Genomic DNA, 17,117 nt, shown 5'->3' on the forward strand with positions numbered 1-17,117 from the left:
AGACTCCCTAGTCAATAGATGGTCTTGGCATAACTGGCTAGCCATATGCAGAAGAATGAAACTGGACCCCTAGCTATAACCACATGTAAAAATTAACTCAAGATAGGTTAAACACTTAAATGAATGTCCCCATTTATAAAATCTTAGAAGAAGACTGAGAACATTGGCTCATACCTGTAATCCCAGCACTTTGGGAAGCCGAGGCAGGTGGATTACTTGAGACCAGGTGATCCAGACCAGCCTGGCCAACACGGCAAAACTCCATCTCTACTAAAAATACAAAAATTAGCCGGGTGTGGTGGTGCATGCCAGTAATTCCATCTCCTGGGGAGGCTGAGGCACCAGAATCGCTTGAACCTGGGAGGTAGAGCTTGCAGTGAGCCGAGATCACGCCGCTGCACTCCAGCCTGGGTGACAGAGAAACACTCTGTCTAGAACAAAAAAATGCTAAAAGAAAACCTAGGAAATACCCTTCTCAGTATCAGGCTTGGTGAAGAATTTATGGCTAAGCCCTCAAAATAATTACTACCAAAATAAAAATTGGTAAGTGGGATCTAAATTAAACTAACGAGCTTCTGTACAGCAAGAGAAACTAGCAAGGGAGTAAGCAGAAATCCTACAGAATGGGAGAAAATATTCACAAACTATGCATTTGAGAAAGGTCTAATATTAAGAATCTATACAAAACTTAAATCAACAAGCAAAAAAGAAATAATCCTATTAAAAAGTGGGCAAAGGACATGAAGTGTCTACTTCTTAAAAGACATACAAGTGGGCAACAAACATAAAAGAAATGCTCATCATCACTAATTGTCAGAGAAATGCAAATCAAAACCACAATGAGATACCATTTCACACCAATCAGAATAGTCTTTGTTAAAAATTCAAAAAATAACAGATGCTGGTGAGGCTTCAGAGAATGGGAAGCACCTGCACACTGTTGGTGGGAATGTAAATTAGTCCAGCCACTGTGGAGAGCAGCTTAAATATTTCTCAAAGAACTAAGGGTAGAACTACCATTTGACCCAGCAATTCCATTACTGGGTATATACCCAAAAGAAGATAAATCATTCTGCCAAATGGACATACACACCCTTAAGTTCAACACAGCACTATTCACAGTAGCAAAACATAGAATCAAGCCACGTGCCCCACCATGGTGGACTGGATAAAGAAAATGTCTATATATATATATATATATATATATATATATATATATATATATACACACACACAATAGAATACCATGGAGCCATAAAAAAGAATGAAATCATGTCCTTTGTAGCAACGTGGATGCAGCTGGAGGTCATTATCCCAAGCAAACTAACACAGAAACAGAAAACCAAATATCACGTGTTTTCACTGATATGTGGGAGTTAAACATTGGGTACACGTGGATATACAGATGGGTACAATAGACACTGGGGACTACTAGAACAGGGAGAGAGGGAGGATGGAAAGGGGCTGAAAAACTACCTATTGGGTATGATGCTCACGACTTGAATGACAGTTCAGTCATATCCCAAACCTCAGCACCATGCAATATACCTTTGTCACAAACCTGCACATTTACCCCCAAATCTAAAATAAAAGCTAAAATGAAAAAGGAGATTTTTCAGCTTCTTATTTGCCCTCTTGGAATGCTGTTCTGAGACTGCCATGAAGAAGCCCAATATAATCAATTAAAGAATAATAGGCCACATGGAGCAGAGATGTGTCATTCCAACTTAGGCCCCCTAGTTAAGCAGCCAATAGCCAATATCAGTACCGCCATCTTACACTGTCTAGCCGCTTTAGAGCTACAGAAGTTAGCCACATGAGTGAACCCAAGGGAGAGCAACTGCAGAAGCACGCAGCTGAGTCGAGACCAAATTATTTACCCATGGAGGAAAAAAAAGTTTCGAGTGGGTTCTTATGCAGCAATAGATAACTAATGAAGTACCATATTTCCTAATTTTCCAACGCAATTTAGATTTTAAATATTCTGTCCTATCATATGATGTGTCAAATGGATACTATTTTTTACATTGGAAATATGGTCTTACAAGATAGTAAGTACTAAAATGTGTTCCATAATGATGGTTGACCTAAATGGACACTTCTTACCTTCTAGAAGGTGAATTGTTATTATCTAGTATTAAAATAAAGTCATTTTAACCCTGAACACAGCTAGCTTTTCTTTCACTCATGCAAACTAAAAGTGGGGGCAGATAATCAAATTTAACTGCCTATGTATCCATAGAAGTATTACAGCTATTACTCATGACATCTAAGTCCAGTAAATTCCTTGTACATTCTTCTCCAGGTGTCACTGCCTCATGGCCACTCTTTCTGCCACATGCATCCATAGAAAAGCACAAACACATAAGAGATAAAATGAAGAGTGAGAAAACTGTAGATTAAGGGGCAAAGATGAATAACTGTTATAATGACACACTGAACAATCACATTTCTATAATACATTTTTGTTCGAATTGCCTCCCAGCTAGACCTCTCCTTGGGGAGATGCTGTGTAATTTCTCTGGTTATGTGATAGAACCAAGATGAAAGATAACTCACAAGCTCCTGCGGCTTAAAATATAATGGTTGAAAATTGGCGGGTTATTTTTAAAGGATTTTTGTCAAGGAAAGAGAGAACTATGCTCTTCCACCCCCAGCCACTGTCCTTCCACAAAATAAAAGTCAAATTGTTTCTTCTGTTTTTAAAGACGTTGCTAAAAAGTTATAGTGCAAATGTTTAATGAGTATTAATATACTACCCTAAATAACATCTCTCTTTTTCCTTACAATAAAAACCAAAAGATCTAAAATTTCTTCAAAAAGCAGTACAGTCAGATTCTGGGGAAAGAAATCAATTTTATAAATCATCTATAATTGAATATCTGTAATTGCAAAAGCTGTCACTGTACAATCATATACCTCATGGAACAGTCAGTTGGATTATATGATTACTTATTTTAACTCCCACTATTCTTGGAAGATATAAAAAGCAAGAATTCATATATCCAGAACCTTGTCTCTAAGGGTAGCTGACTACTTCCACCAAAGTTAGAATTTATTTAAATACTGATTATAAATTAAGGTCAAATCATTTTAAATCTTCTAGACAATTCTAGTGCTGGTAGCACTTCTGTTCAAATATGCTGAATCATCTGAGGTTTTTTTTTTTTTCAGTATATACTCTACAAATGGGAAAACTTTTCAATGAAAAGCTAAAATTGTAGAATCTTAGCTCTAAAAGGGACCACAAACTTTTTAAGGTTATATATGAGGAAACTAAGGATCAGAGAGTTGAAATAATATACCTGGAGTAGCAGGGTTTGTTAGTGGTGATGCTAGTTTGAGAACCAGGTTTCCTGGACCCTCTGACCAGCACTCTCTCCTCCATACCGTGTGGACTCACCCTGGAAATTGTGTTCTCTGTGGATGAGAAGCCCCGGTATAACCCACTCCTGAATCCAGGAGCAGCCACACCTGAGCATGGAACTTCTATAATCCCTCAGAGGCAGCCCTATCCCCAACTTACTTATTCAGATTCTTTACAGGAAAGCTAAGTGTTAGCAATATCTAAATGATCTCCAGGAGATTCTGGTATGCGCCTAGGGTGGAGAACACCTGTAATAGTTTCTCATCCTCACCCCCTTAATTGACTCAGGCTTAACAGGTTAGGAGTCACAGTCTTTGACTTCCTAGAATTTCTGGCTCTCTTTGGCCCCTTGATACTCTAGATATCAAGAACCTAATTCTGAGAGTTCAGACTTTTGGAGAACAGAAAACAAAAAGGGGATGGTGGAGAATAATTAAAGTACATGAGTCTTAGTGACAGGCATCATCAGTGACACTTCCTACAGACACATGAGAAATTACAAGAGAAAACTATCAAGAAAAAACTTGATTTGGCTATATAAAAATGGTTTTACTTATAGGCATTTGTCTCAACTGCTAACCAAGTTTGCAATAACATATACCAGATTGCTTATGGGTTCATTTCATTATATAAGTAGACCACTCATAAAAGTCATAGTTACCTCCTCACAAGTTCATGAAATTGTAGGCAATATGTCTTAGATGCATGCTTAGAAATTATGACATTGGAGATAAATAGGCAGAATATTTCATGTTTTAAAAAAAGGTCTAAATCAGTCAGAATCCATGTTAGCTATATCACAAGAAAAATTATTAGCAATTCAAAGAGCCTAAAATGTATCAACTGATCCTCAATCCCAACCCAGTTCTCAAGAAGTAAAGCTAAATCTGGGTTATTTTGAACCTCAGAAATGAGAAAGATATTTACTTGCTGGAATAAGATTACAAGTAAAGATGGTCCCTAACCCCTTGAAAGTCTTGCTCAATTCTTGCAGTTGTGTTGAAAAATATTATTTTTTGAAAGTCCGCAGGCCATTTAAGTTTCCAGGTAAAGCATAAACATAGCCTGGTCAGCAGTGGGGTCACATGTCTCAGCCTGCCTCCTTACACAGGCAGAATTTTCATTGGTTAAATACTAATTTTGATCATATTTAATACCAACTATTAACTATTAGGCTTAAATACCGGAATCTGAACTACCTACTCAAGAAAAAGCATGTCTCTGAAGCTTCTTGGCTCAATTCCATGTGAACAGTCCAATATTTCAGAAACAACTGTGTCCTTTAAGCCTTCAACAGAACTAGAAGGGGAAAAGTTAGTTTGCCCAGTTTTTCTTCATGTTCCAGCTTGAGGTATATTTTATAGAACTGATTGTCTTTTTCCTGCCTGTCACCAATTCTTCCCTACGCCAACAAATCTCACATACGGAAAACACAAGTTAATTAAGCATTGTATTACAGAGTATTAATAGAAATGTTTCAGATGCTTTTCCTTAAATCCCTATGACACAATTACTATTGCCCTGAAGGAGAAATTAATTTTTATTGTAAACAGAAATACTTAAAAACATAGTTAAATGTTTAAACATCAGTTTAAAGAAGAGATTAAAGGAAGTGATAGTTAAACCAAAACATTATATAGTCCAGCAAAGTAATGTGAAAAGAGAAAATATCCTCTCACCATTCTAAGCACATTAAGAGTTTTTCAAAGAATTTCACTCACTTGCATTTCAAGAACCAAATATGAATGTTGCCAATATCTCACTTCACTTCCTTGCAGTCTAACCACGGATAGCATCAAGAAAGCATTGCTTCCAGCTCATCATTCTCCCTCCCTTAGATACATTAAGACAATTTTGATACATCAACAACCAGAGACAATGTAAAATAATGTCAGAGTTAAAAATCACAAGGCTTTGGGAGGCCAAGGCGGGCGGATCACGAGGTCAGGAGATCGAGACCATCCTGGCTAACATGGTGAAACCCCGTCTCTACTAAAAAATATATACAAAAAATTAGCTGGGCGTGGTGGCAGGTGCCTGTAGTCCCAGCTACTGGGGAGGCTGAGGCAGAAGAATGGCGTGAACCCAGGAGACGGAGCTTGCAGTGAGCCGAGATGGTGCCACTGCACTCCAGCCTAGGCGACAGAGACTCTGTCTCAAAAAAAGAAAAAAAAATCACAAGGCTACAAGTAACTTTCGGCATTTATGTGGTACATCCTCCACCTCCGATATAATCATTTAACCCGTGGTTCTCAACCTTGACTCCACACTGAAATCACCTGAAAAGCTTTAAAAATTCTGGTGCCCAGCTCTAAACCTCAGAAATTCTAATTCAATTGGTCTGAGGAGCAGCCTGAGCATCAAAATTTTTAAAACCTCTCTAGATATATTAGTTCATTCTCACAACGAAGCTTCTTTCTAATAAATTAATATTATATTTAAAAATCCTAAAAAAAAAAAGAACTCCCCAAGAGGGTAATTTATAAAGAAAAGAGGTTTAATTGACTCACTGTTCTGCATGGCTGGGGAGGCCTCAGGAAACTTGCAGTCATGATGGACAGCAAAAGAGAAGCAAGTACCCGCTTCACAACGTAGCAGGAGAGAGCACCCGAAGGTGGAAGTGCCACACTTTAAACCATCAGATCTCGTGATAATTCACTCCCTATCAAGAGAACAGCATGGGTAAAACCACCCCCATGATTCAATCACCTCCCACCAGTTTCCTCCCCTGACAGGCAGAGATTATGGAGATTACAATTGGAGATGAGAGTTGGGTGGGGACACAGCCAAACCTTATCACCAGATGATTTTAATATGCAGCCAAGTATCAAAGCCCAGCAAATAAAGACCACCAAGGAAACACCTGTAGTTAAGCAACGAGGCCTGCTTACCTTGCTGAAACTCCAGGAAAACATTGAGGGCTTCTCAGTAAGTCAGAGAGTGGTGGGTGGGGGGATTTTAGTAGATTATTTTTAGGAGTGATTAGGGAAGCAGGGAAAGTTTCTGGATTGAATAACATCAAGAAATTGGGGAAATTCTGTGATTGGGTTCCTCAATCGTCTTCATCCAAGAGCAGTGCTATCATTGATAAATAAGCAGAGATCATCAAAGAGGAAAAGTTGCTGGCAATGAGGGGTGTTAGTCATTTTTGTGGTTAAGATGTAACCTAACCATTGTCCTATTCTAAATATGGTGTATTTACGTTCTTTGGTGAAGATTTTGGTCTGGTTTTCGGCAAGGCCAATTTTTTCTCAGTCCAATTGGGCCAATTTTTATGCTATCAGAAGGTTGAGAACCACTGATTTAAACAAACTACCTAGCTGAATATGAATGCTGCCTGATTGTGACATCTGTCATTCTTTAGATTCCAGAGTTAAAGTTAGCAAATCTGGCTTATTAAACATGTTTTTTTTTATTTCTCCCAAATTTATACAAGTGAAACTTTCCCAAAGCTGAATCTTCCCAGAGAAAATTCTGTTCCCTTCCCTTGATACAATACATAGTTACGCCCACAAGTTTAATTTGCAAGAGAATACATGCTACATTCTAAAGAAAAATCTAATTTAAAATTGCCCCTTTTGGTAAATCATCTTTAAAACACTAGTTATGCTGTATTTAAAACTCATTTTCTACTTATTCTGTTCTTGATGGAAGCTATTGTTAATTTTTCACAAGTATTGGCTCAGGGCTTTCTTGATGTGGTACTACCAGTGAAAGATGGGGCGGGCTCCTTACAGAAATGTTTTTGACAATGTTTTGATGACTCACCTAATGTTCTGCTCTATAACAAATCAGAAGGTTGCAATCATTTATGTTTTATGCCAAGAATCACTGTGTATATTTAATAGAAATTGGGATATTTAACTATTCTTTGGCGATCTGAAATATCTGTTTACTGTCTTAGGAAGGCTGCATAATAGTAGGTCATGTCTGCCTGAAAATAAGATACTTTCAGTGTTTTACATGTGTCAATACAGGGTATCATTTTTATTTCTTTATCAGAGATAGACAATACAGTACCTTCTGATGGTATAGCCAGACTACCTGGTATTCACTGAGAACCCTACTCAGGTCTGCCTATTCTTATTTTTACTACCTACGCCTCAATGGGATACAAGTTTCTCTCACCTAGGCAGAGTTATATCCACTGCTGAGATTTAAAGGAGTCTGGAAATGGCACTATTATTTCTCTACTTGAGTTCTGAACCAGTTAAGAAAACCAAATATTAACATTAGCAAAAAGATATTTAAAGCCCTAAACCAAAAGAGGCCATATCACAGGTTGATTCCTCCAGGTGCATATACTGAGAGAGAGTTGGTGTTCAAGACATATATAAAGAATCAAAGGAAGGGGAGGAAGCAGGATGGAGCAGAGAAAAAAGTCAAACTGTGATGCAGACCCAAAACAGCCTTGGCCAACCTGGCAGGAGCTCTAGAGCGAGACTGCCCATTAGAGTCATCTCACAGTTGGTTGAAATGGCTGGGCCTTTTAATCTTGTCCTAGTTCAGTCACAAGATGTGGGATGCTCTGAAAAGGGCATATCCTTGAGCAAAGACATCCATCACTTTGCAGCTGAGGCTGACCCTAAGAAAGCAGGCAGCTGGAGACATTCTGCTGACCACCGTCTCCTCAGCTGGTCAGTGAGTTCTTTCTTGGAGGGGCTCTGGGTAACACATGTTCATGTCTAAGACAGACCATGCTGGGGAACACAGCTAAGGAGTTCAGCAACAAGAGGTTTCCCAATATGATATCCAGCACTAGATTTCCATCTAGACACAGGCAGCACTGAGCAATCACAGACCATCTGCTGAGATGGGCAATGGGAAATGAGCAGAGATGCAGGCCTAGAAAATGCAGGTCTCGGGCCAGGCACGGTGGCTCATGCCTGTAATCCCAGCACTTTGGGAGGCCGAGGCAGGTGGATCACCTGAGGTCAGGAGTACAAGAGCAGCCTGGCCAACATGGTCTCTACTAAAAATACAAAAAATTAGCTGGGCATGGTGGCAGGCACCTATAATCCCAGCTACTCGGGAGGCTGAGGCAGGAGAATCGCTTGAATCTGGGAGGCAGAGGTTGCAGTAAGCTGAGATCCCACCATTGCACTCCAGCCTGGGCAACAAGAGCGAAACTCCATCTCGAAAGAAAAGAAAAAGGAAAAGAAAGAGGAAAAGAAAAAGGAAAAGAGAAAAAGAAAAAAAGAAAAGAGGGGAGGGGGAAGGAAGGAAGGAAGGAAGGGAGAAAGGAAGGAAGGGAAGGAGGGAGGGAGGGAGGAAGGGAGGGAGGGAGGGAAGGGAAAGAAAGAAAAGAGAAAGAAAATGCAGTTCTCACAGGCAAGCTGACTCCTGAAGAAGAGAAACACAAAGAGCCTGAGTTATGTGTATGCCAAATTTTTGCTCCCACATTTCATTAAACAGATTTTGCTCCATGAGAGGGAGTTTGAGAACAGGATACAGAGACAGGCCAGGAGCGATATGCTAATGGTGACCCTCACCTGAAAGGAAACACCATGAGAGAAAGGTAAGTGGTCTCCTCTGTCCACCTGAGTCACAGATGGTCAGTTAAAGGTAGGGCAGTGAGGCTTATTCTCATTTCCAGATGTCCAGATTATCACAGTAATTCAAAGCTCTCATGTATACAGTAATCCCTTTTCTACATACTTATAAATATTATTCCATTTGAAAATTTAGTTACTCGGGAGTTGGTTTGGTTGGTTGGGGACTTGGAAGCTGAATTTTATTCTTGTTGTAGTTGCATACAAAATAATAGATTTATTTTCCAAGTTCTACATAACATTAATTTTTTTTTTTTTTTTGAGACGGAGTCTCACTCTGTCGCCCAGGCTGGAGTGCAGTGGCACGATCTGGGATCACTGCAACCTCCGCCTCCCGGGTTCAAGCAATTCTCCTGCCTCAGCCTCCCAAGTAGCTGGGACTACAAGGCGCCTGCCACCAGGCCCAGCTAATTTTTGTAATTTTAGTAGAGACTGGGTTTCACCATGTTGGTCAGGCTGGTCTTGAACTCCTGACCTCAGGTGATCCACCCTCCTCGGCCTCCCAAAGTGCTGGGATTACAGATGTGAGCCACTGTGCCCGGCCAACATTAATATTTTTTAGATGCTCTGTACTCTTTTGTGTCTTAATGCAAAAATCACAATGGTTATTTTAAGAAGTCTGTGGCAAAGTGATGTTGTATATACTGCAAGTGGCAATTCAGCAGTCAGATTTTTTATCCTCATTCCCCTTTCAGCTACGCAGGAAAGGGAGTGCTTTGGAATTCAGATCAGGGAATCACAGTAACACTCAGAGCACAGGAATCAAGTGCAGCCATGGAGACACCCACTTCCTCAGTGAGGTGTTGAAGGTGGCTCTAAGAGCAACCACAGGTGCAAATCAGCTTTTAAAGAAGGAGCATGGGATAGGTCAAGGGCATGTCAGTCTTTCTCAGCCAGCCAAAGACACTTTAAGTAATAGGCTAGTCCTTCCTCTATAAAAGCATGATAACGAGATGTTAAGAAATTTTATTTTTAAAATATTGGCCAACTGTTTAAGTAAAATTCCATGTCACAGAGATTTGCTAACAAGATAATATATGACAAGGTGTTAATTTCCGTATGTGCAGTTAAGACAAGTCAGTCTTTCGAAATCTATTTCAGACTGATGGTCTAAAGATTGCCATAGGACCATTTCCTAAAACCACCTCCAACTCTTTAGAATATCTGCCTGAAATAGTTGAAACACAGCCAAATTAAAGAAAACACAAATCTATATTGGATCTGCCTGAACCCACACCTTTAACGATATTTAACAAAGTGTGGTCCTATGAGCACCTTACACAAATACTTCAAGCACTTACTAAAAACCCAGATGGCTGGACCTTACCTACTGAATGAAAATATCTAGGAAGTATGGCCCAGGAAGGAGTCTGCATGGTCCGCTAGTTCCCCCAGGTGATTCTAATACACACTCTAATTTGAGGAAACCTGTTAGAAATTCAGGCTGCAAAAGGTCAGACATGAAGTCCAGAATTCAGGCTCAATGAAAAAACTCTACAGAATTCATTTGACATTTATTTGGGAACAGTATTTTTCACAAGAGAAAACTAAAACTCTTACTTATTCATTCAATAAATATTTTATTGTGTTCCTGCCTCATCTAGACCCTGTGCTAAATGCAGTAGATTCAAAAATGAAATGCATAGATTGTAAGAATGGTCTAAAATCATCACACATTATGACTCCTTTCATACTGAATTCAGACCTCGGGGTATGTATATTACTAGCATTTAAAATGAGAATTCTGGGGAGAAAATTAAACTTATGCTCAAGTAGAACTATCCTAAGGAAAGAAAAACATTAAAAAGTTTACAGAGAATACAATTAAATGTATCCATTCTTCTGTGGAAAAAAAGTGGGATGTGGAGGGATGAACAGACATGCATGTCACTATTTTTAAATAAAAAATTATCTTGAAATGAGATCAGAGCTTAGAGGATGATTCCTACCCCAACCTGAATCACTTCTTTATAGTAGAATCAGAGAGTTGATGAACTTTTGATCTGTCCTTTCTTTCTCTGGAAACATACATAGATCTAAAACCTGGTTATCAAAAAAGGTCATGAAGAGAGGATAAAAGTATAATATATAAAGCATTGTTGATTTTCCATAAAGTATCCATGAAACCTGCAGAAAGAATCTCCAAACACTAAACCCACTTCACACACACTACCACAATTCACTAGAATATTCCTCCTTGCTTGCTAGAATAAGCTAAGCTTGCTCAAGATTGAACACCTGAAATGGTTTCTACAAAGTGTACACAAATATGGTTATGGTATGAGAAGCACATACATGTAACTCCATTTGACCCTCATAGCTTTTGTTTATAAAAAGATTTCACCAAATATTTGTTTATAATTTTGTCCTATGATCAAACAAAACCTCATCTGATGGTTTTGTCCACATCTTATCAAAATCAAAACAAAGAAAAGCATGCATTGAAAAAAACTGGAAAACATTTTAATATTAAAATTAAACAGAACTATGGTTTATTTTTCTACATTTCCTAAATATTTAATAGTGAGAATGTATTAATTTATAATAAAAAGCATTTTAAATTAATTTCTTGATAGGGAGTTTTATTTTATGACAAAATATAATTTTTAAAGTAAAAATAAATTTCAAAGTAATAGTCTTCAATGGTCATTGTTTCTTTTCATCTTATTTCCTCTCCTCTTTAATATGTTTTACCCTTCAGGACAGATCATCTCTATGTTCTTTCAAACATATGTAAGTTTCAACATTTTTGTTATAAAAAGAAGTTCTGGCTTTTCTTTTTCTCTTCTCTTTTGTTGCAACCTCATAAATTCTAACCACAGCTGTCCACTCTACCTCCCATTATTCTCAATAGTCTTGACTAACTGACTTTGAAAGCATATTGCTTCAGCACATTAACTTTTGCTGGTCACCTTTTTTCCACACCTGACTCTCCTACCCTGCAATTTTATATCTACTCTAATAGTTTTCTAGGTAATAAATTATACATGACATCTGTCTTGTCCTAGTTTTTAAAATCCCTGTAGCCTCTTAGAAGTCTTTTTAATGTCCTTATTGTCAAGTCCAAACCAACTCTGATATTTCCTTCATGTAATACTCTTCTACTTATCTTTTTTCTATCTTTGCCCTTACACTTTTTACTCCACCATCTTTCTCAGCATTTTCTTCAGTAGTTTTTTTTTCTCCCTCTAATGCTATCCATAGCTTATGCTTCTTGCTTTCTTCTTTTTCTACCTCTTGGTCTGTCTCTTTCATTTGCTGTAAATTTGGTGTAAAATCACCCAACCCATGGTAGATCCCTTTCTCCTTCTTCAAGTCCAGATACCATGTGTTCTTTAATCTGACATAAACTAGCCACAGGCAAGGCTCATTTGATTCTTACCGTTGAGCCTTAAAATTAGCTAGTGTGGTGAATAAGACATTTATAATAACCCTTGGCTCATAAATGAGAAAAGAGGGAGAAAGGTTAAGTGATCTTTCCATAGACATTGAATAATATAGTGATTGAGTGGTGAACAAAGGTTAACTACATGATTTTGTTTTCCTTTGTTTTCACATAGATTTATATTCTGACAAGAGCAGACAGATGTGTCCAGCCAAGGGAAGGCCAACTAGTATAGTACTATTGCTCTAATGTCTAATATTTTAATGGATTAACTATGGTAAAATGGCCTATGTGAATGAAAATATAAGTTGCTTGCAGAGAGAGTTCAGGAATTCTCCTTTAGAGAATGCATCACTTTGAAAACACCAGGCACTCCAGAAATGCATGATAAATAAAAGAATTTTTAAAAATGGTTAATCAATCTAAATGGTATTTTTACAGTCTATAAGAATTTTAAATTTTTCTGCTAGAATAAAACCACCTAAAGATTTCAATCTTACAGACACTTAGAAATCCCCTGGATCATAGGAAATAGTTTTAACGATAGCGTAAAGTTTAAAATGCACACACACACACACACACACACACACATATTCTCAGCAAACAAATAACATGACAGGTAGTTTGATCACATTTCACAGAATAAAAGTATAAACATACTAAGTAAATTCCACACTAAATCTCCATCACCACATGTGCATACATTATAAGTAAATATATCAAGGAATCTGAATGCTTGAGAAATGCCATATGTAAAAATTATCTGACACTGGCTTTTTAAATTCTTCGGCAAATTTTGAGTATGAACTTGACACCAGAATATGTAAGCAAACAATGTAAGCATGTATGCACCCAAATTAGAAGCATAAATAGTCATCTAGGCAGTAGATGAAAATGTCATTCCCTAGGATGAGTACAGTTTCATGGGTAATTGATAATATATGCCAACTCTGGGAATGTATTCCCAGACAGTGACTTGAAAGACCTTGAAACTATAAAGGCAAGGAACATAATATTGCTAGAACCAGAGTGATCATTCTGACTTGAAATGACTTGAATGTGATATTACACACCAAACATGTAAAAAAAATTTCAGTACTATAGAAGTTAAAAAGTTGTGAGGAAAACAAAAGGTGGTAGGATTCTTCAGAATTACAGCAAACCATCCATACCTGTGCTGTCCAATACCATAGTCACCAGCCACACATAGGTATTGAAATATGGTTAGTCCAATTGAAAAACTGAATGTTTAATCTTAATTGTAATTATATTTAAATTACATTTCATTAAATTAATTTTAATTTTAAAACCAATCCTCAATACCATTATTAGAAAATGTTTAAAAATATTTGGAGCTGGGTACAGTAGTCCATGCCTGTAGTCTCAGCTACGCAGGAGTCAGGTGGGGGGCTAACTTGAGCCCAGGAGTTTAAGACCAACCTGAGCAACATAGCAAGACTCCATTTTAAATAAATTATTTAAATTAAAAAATATATATATTTGGACAACTTAAGTATGTTAATCTACTTTTTCAACTGTAAATTTTATGAAATCTAAATGCATACTAAGTCTTTCCAGTAAAAATTTAGTGTCCAAATTAAGATATGCTTATCCACTCAGTTGTAAGCTACTTGCAAAAAGTCAAAGACAAATAAGTAAATAATGATTTTCTCAAGCGCGGCACATCCTGCTAAGTACTTACTAAAGATTCAGAAATAATTAAAGCCATGACGATTAAATATAAAACTGCATAAAATTTCCCCCTAAAAATAACAAAATGGTACAAATAAACAAGAAAATGTCCTGAAAGAAACTAGCTATCAATTTTTTGGTCTTGAACTCAATATCAGAATGAATATCAAGAGATCATGGAATCATCAGGGGTTTTTACTATTCTTAACATTGAGTCTCATAACTATACTGGACATGAGTTCAAAATGCAGCAAGCCAAATCATAATTAGATAGCAGCCAACCTCGTGATTACTCATAATCTTAAAACACATTACCAGGACTCAAGAAGAGGATGTTGGATTGGAATAGATGAAAAACTACCCACTTGGTGTTATAGATCAAAGGGAATGTATTCAGGCTAAAACAAAACCAAACCAAAGGTAGAAAAACTGATTAAATTTTTGTCTTGGATTTTAAATAAGAAAAGTTTTAGAAAGATTCACTTCCATTTCTAAGTTTCCTGCTACTTCCACCATATCTGCAGTGACTTTCTCCACTAAAGAACTGAATCTTTCCAAGTCATCCATGATGGTTGGAGTCAAGTACTTCCCAACTCCTGTTAATGTAGTATATTTTGACCTCTTCCCACAAATCACAAATATTCTTAATGGTGTCTAGAAAGGTGAATTCTTTCCAGAAGGTCTTCAATTTCCTTTACCCGAGATTCATCAGAGAAATCACTATCTATGTCACCTGTAACCTTAATAAATGTATTTCTTAAATAATAAGACTTGAAAGTAGAAATGGCTCTTTGACTCATGGGTTACAGAATGTACGTTGTGTTCACAGGCATAAAAACATTAACATCCTTGTACCAGTCTATCTGAGTTCTTAGGTGACAAGGTACATTGTCAATGAGCAGTAATATCTTTAAAGGAATCTTTTTTTAAATTTTCTGAACAGTAGATCTCAACAGTGAGCTTAAAATATTCAGCAAACCATGCTGTTAACAAATGTTCTGTCATGTGGGCTTTGTTGTTCAATTTATAAAGCACAGAGAGAATAGATTTAGTATAATTGTTAAGGGTCCTAAGATTTTTCAGAATGGCAAATTGACATTGGCTTCAAATTAAAGTCACCAGCTGCACTGGCCCCAAACAAAAGGGTCGGCCTGTCCTTTAAAGCTTTAAAGCCAGGCATTGGCTTCTTCTTTCTAGCTATGAAAGCCCTAGATGGCATCTTCTTTCAATATAAGGCTGCTTTGTCTATATTGAAAATCTGTTGTTTAGTGTAGCCATCTTCATTGATGATTTTAGCTATATCTTCTGGATAACTTGCTGTATCTTCTACACGAGCATTTGCTGCTTCACCTTACGCTTTTATGTTATGGATATGGCTTCTTGTCTTAAACCTTATGAACTAACCACTGCTAACTTCCAACTTTTCTTCTGCAGCTTCCTCACCTCTCTCAGCCTTCATAGAATTAAAGAGAGTTAGAGCTTTGCTCTGGGTCAGGCTTTGGCTTAAGGGAAGGTTGTGGCTGGTTTGGCCTTCTATCCAGACCATTAAAACTTTCTTCATATCAGCAATAAGACTACTTCACTTTCTTATCATTACTGTGTTTGCTGGAATACCACATATAATTTCCTTCAATGACTTTTTCTTTGCATTCACAATGCGGCTACCTGTTCGGTGCAAAAGGCCTAGATTTTGGCCTATCTTAGCTTTCCACATGCCTTCTTCACTAAGCTTAATGGTTTCTAGCTTTTGATTGAAAGTGAGAGATACGCAACTCCTCCTTTCCCTTGAACATTTAGAGGGCATTGTAGGGTTATTAATTGGCCTAATTCAATACTGTTGTGTCTCAGGGAATAGGATGGCCCAAAGAGAGGGAGAGAGATGGGGGAACAGCCAGTCAGTGGAGCAGTCAGAACACATACATTTATGGATTAAGTTCACCATCTGATATGGGCATAGCTCATGGTGCCCCAAAACAACTATAATAGCAACATCAAAGATAACTGATCACAGATCACCCTAACAGATATACTAATAATGAAAAAGTTTGAAATATTGTGAGAATTACCAAAATGTGAAACAGACATGAAGTGAGCACATGCTGTTGGAAAAATGGCATCAATAGACTTGCTTAATGCAGTTTTTTTAAGTGCAATATATTTATTTCTGCTAGAAATATATTATCAACCTTATGTAATATTTGAAGCATTACATATTATTTGTAAACAGCTTAAAATTATATATTACCCCAATTGTATATAAGCACAAATGTGTGGATATTAGTTTCTTTCATTAAAAATGGTGTTTTTTAAAAAATACATATGCACCCATTTACACCTTTCATTCACTTACACTGTTTTATGATGTTTGGTACCTGTTTCCTCACCTGAAAAAAAGGATTAGATAAGATTGTGGGTCCCAGCTGGCCACTCACAGGCTGGACACAGCCCAGGATTACTGCACAGTATTTTGGGTTTGTCTTTAGTTGCATTTGAAAGCCTTTGGAAAAGACATTGCTCTCAAGTTCCCACTATTTTCCATTTTCTGCACCCAGTCCCCTTCATTCGTGTATGCTACCCAATGAACCCTCAGAATCACATGATTTTGCACCTCTCTGTACTGAATTATACTGAAGACTCCATAAAACTTAAAAACTCCTGTATCTCATTTCAGCCATGAGCACTTGGATATGCTGTAATGATATTACACAAAGCAGAATGACACCAAATAAGATTAGCCAAATTGTAAGTCTTAATCCTCCTTCCACATGACAGTCCTTTAAAATATTTGATGTTATCATTACCCCCTGCTTTCAAAAGTCTACTCTATTACCCTTAATTTTTTTGTGCATGCCTAACACCAACCTTTTAGAAATCTTTTATTTGGAAGGATTTCATGCTTAAGGAAGAGTTGCAAGAAGACCATAAAGAAACTCTGTACACCCTTTATGCAGATTCACAATTGTTAACCTTTTGCCCTATTTACTTTATCATGTGCATTTACAGTGAGTAGTGTGTGCATAAACACACATGCACATGCATAGATATGTAATATATACAAATTATTTTTCTGAACCCCTTGAGAGTAAGTAGCATGTCATGCCCCATTATCTCTAAATAATTG

At 37.4% G+C, this 17,117-nt stretch overlaps 1 pseudogene; it reads right to left on the bottom strand.

Moving 5' to 3' along the window:
• The window catches only part of LOC134730783 (tigger transposable element-derived protein 1-like), a 246,056-nt pseudogene extending 230,256 nt beyond the window's left edge, over positions 1-15,800 (bottom strand).
• Positions 15,801-17,117: the final 1,317 nt, after the last annotated feature.

This window comes from Pan paniscus, chromosome 6, assembly GCF_029289425.2.
Source record: "Pan paniscus chromosome 6, NHGRI_mPanPan1-v2.0_pri, whole genome shotgun sequence".
In the NCBI taxonomy this organism is placed as follows: domain Eukaryota; kingdom Metazoa; phylum Chordata; class Mammalia; order Primates; family Hominidae; genus Pan; species Pan paniscus.